We start from the raw sequence: 3,459 nt of genomic DNA, 5'->3' as shown, positions 1-3,459 counted from the left end.
TTTTGGTTTTACAAGACAGGGTTTCTCTGTAACCCTGGCTGTCCTGGAACTCACTCTGTAGACCCAGGCTAGCATCAAACTCAGAAATCCACCTGCCTCTCTGCCTCCCAAATGCAGGGAATAAAGGCGTGTGCCACCACCGCCTGGCTCCTCTATTTTTTTAATGAGCATCTCCTTAGGTGAATGCTAGGAGAACAAAATACTTGGACATTTATTAATCAAAATTATTACTAAACAATTATGTATCATTCCACTTAATGGTGATTGAACCTCTGATATGGTATAAATTTTTGTCTGAAAAGATTGGGGGTTTTATCCAATCTTGTTTTTAAGATAATATCCATGGTTTGTGAAGCTGTTCTTTATTTTGACTTTTGCATAGTATTCTTTTTTATGAGACTCCATGACTTGGTCATTATGACTGATAAACTTGTTTTTGAGACAGCATCTAGGTATGTAATACAGACTTGCCTCTGTTCATTATTCACTATGTTTCTGTCCTTCAAACATTCGTTGAAATAAGAATCCTCAGAATATCACCTTATTTAAGGAAGATGGTTGCAGATAGAACTAGATAAGATAAAGCCAGAGACTGGGGAAATGGCTCAGTGAGTAAAGCTCTTGCTGCAGGAACATCAAGACCTGAGTTCAGATCTCCAGACCTCATGTAAAACTAAACATCTCTGTAATATGAGCATTCCCACAACAGCATGGGCGGCAGAGACAGAAGGCCAGCTAGTCTGCAGTATACATACATGTGTGTGCATTTGCATGCACACCCCCAAATGTTTTTAAATTGAGCTACATATTTTCAATATACAGTATCACAAGATGAATATTACTATTTCAAAATGGAAGGATAGGGGCATAGCTCAGACAAAAGCAAGTCCCAAACCCAACAGGGGAAACACCAAGTCCTGAAGTTCTATGTCTGGCATTTGGCATCTTGATGGACTTAACTGGACTCTGGGAGTCTAGATAGCCCTGCCTCTCCAGCTCCACTGCCAGCAGAACAGACCTCTTTGTTGACCAAGCTCCACTCCATGTAGCCAATGTTCCTTTTTTTTTTTTTTTTTTTTTTTTTTTTTTTTTGCTAATGTTCCTTTATCTTTATATTTCTAACTTTATGTTGGAGGCACAAAGGTCTTTTTGCCTTCAGGTCACTAGGGAAACCAGAATTGTTAAACATGCAGGGACCACGCCTTGACGGAGGAGATAAAATGCCTGTTTTCTCATCCAAAAAGCCAGGAGTGGATTTTCTTAATGACCTGGTGATCTTTCAGAGACCTCACCAAAATGTGTATTCCAAATTCTCTCCCTCCCTAGACCTTTATCTTTAGCCCTCAGTTAATAGAGCCTATCCTTAGGGGGATGTCATATGTATTTTACAGCTTGCTGACCTCCATGTTATCTTTGTCAGAGACCACAGCAGATGCTAGACCTCTTAGCATAGCATCCTTACAGTCGCACGTACTTTGCAAAGGAGTTTCTCTGTAGTCACACCTTAAGTGTTACCATGCGCCTAGATTCAAATGATGGTTTCCTGGAAACCTTTTCCCAAATCATACTCTGTTCTAAATATGCTGTCAGTGAACCTCCTGCCCTGAAGGTCAACAAAGTCAAGATGAGCTGAGTTTTCATTCTCACCTCTTCACAGTTTGTTTCCCTACCTGCTGTGACAAGTGAATGGATTTCTCCACCCTCAACTTGATTGAGGGAGCACGTGCATGTCCCAGAATACAAGTAGAAGTCAGAGGACAACTTACAGGAGGATTTGGTTCTCTCTTTCCGCCATGTGGGGTCTGGGGGAACACCTCAAGTTGCCAGGCTTAGCTCCAAGTGCCTTTACCAGCAGAGCCTTCCTACTGACCCACACACAGCTTTCTTTGAGGTAGATCCCATGGTTCTGGCATCTCCAATATCCTGAGATTTCCAGGTCTCCACTGCCACTTAGACTTTATTTCCATAGCTTTCTCTCTCTCTCTTTTTTTTTTCCTTATGTCCGTTGGTATTTTGCCTGCGTGTCCATGTGTCTGTCAGATCCCCTGGAACTGGAATTACAGACAGGTGTGAGCTGCCATGTGGGTGCTGGGAATTGAACGTAGGTCCTTTAGAAGAGCAGTGCTCTTAACCACTGAGCCATCTCTCCATCCCTACCCACAGCTTTCATGTAGTGAAAGGTTCGCTGAGTCAGGTGTTGACCTGGAGTGGAGCCCTTTCCCCATTGATGCAGTACAGGGTACTGGGTTTCTCTTTAACAGGCCCCACCTTTGAGACAACATCAAAATAGCTTGAACTCTCTATTTTGGCAATCTGCACATTTTTTTTTTTCGAGACAGGGTTTCTTTGTATAGCTCTGGCTGTCCTGTAACTCACTCTGTAGACCAGGCTGGCCTCGAACTCAGAAATCCACCTGCCTCTGCCTCCCAAGTGCTGGGATTAAAGGCACGCACCACCACCACCCAGGCCAATCTGCACATTTCTATATCAGTCTACCCCACTTCTTGTACTGATTTTATGTACTGGTTACTTATTTTTTTGCTGTGGAAAATGTCCTGAGAAGTCACTTACAGAAGGAAGAGTTTGTTTTGTCCTCCAGCTCCAGGTCACATTCTGTTGTGGTGAAAAAGTCATGACAACAACAGCTTGAGACAGTTGGCCACAAACACAGTTGGGGAAGACAGGGAAAAAGCGGCTCGTGCTTAACCGTCTTTCTCTTTTCTTTGGCCCATAGTCAGGATGAAGTCTCCTACCTCAATTAACCCAACCAAGAAAATCTCTCAAAGACAAACTCGGATACCTTTCTCCAAGTTGATTCTAAATCTCATCAACTTAATAAGATTAACCATTACACACACACACATGAACCTGAATCCCACTGGAGGTGGATTCTAGCACTTAAGGGGCAAAGATCAAAAACAAGAGAAGGCTGAGCATGAAAGACACTAAAGAGCATGGGAGCAGGAGGATTCTGATTTGAGGAGAAGGGTCAACCAAAACAAAATGGTGTGAAAACACAGGAGGAGGTCTATCCATGCATGGTGTTATAAATTATAATCAACTATTAGAGACAGTACACATAGATTCTATTTAAAATTTATTTTTTTGTTTTCTATTGTTTGATAATTTTATGCATGCATATGTGCTTTGATCAAGTCCCTTCACACACACACCCATTTATTCTGTCTTTTCAAACCCCCTTGGTCCACTTAGTGCTGTCTGCATCTGCATGGGTTTTTTTTCTGCAGTATGGGTGCCATATCATGTCCTATATCCCTGACAAAATGGACTAATCTTTAAAGAAACATCAAAGAGTTATTATTTAGGTAGTATAGTATATACTAAATACATGTTTTTAAAATATCTTCTCTATAGGATTGATGGGGTTTGGTTTGGTTTGGTTTGGTTTGGCTTGGTTTTTTGAGACATGGTTATACTGTGTAGCCCTGCTGTCCTAGA

The sequence above is a fragment of the Mastomys coucha genome, unplaced genomic scaffold (assembly GCF_008632895.1).
Source record: "Mastomys coucha isolate ucsf_1 unplaced genomic scaffold, UCSF_Mcou_1 pScaffold18, whole genome shotgun sequence".
Taxonomy (NCBI): Eukaryota; Metazoa; Chordata; class Mammalia; order Rodentia; family Muridae; genus Mastomys; species Mastomys coucha.
Note: the sequence above shows the minus strand (reverse complement) of the source record.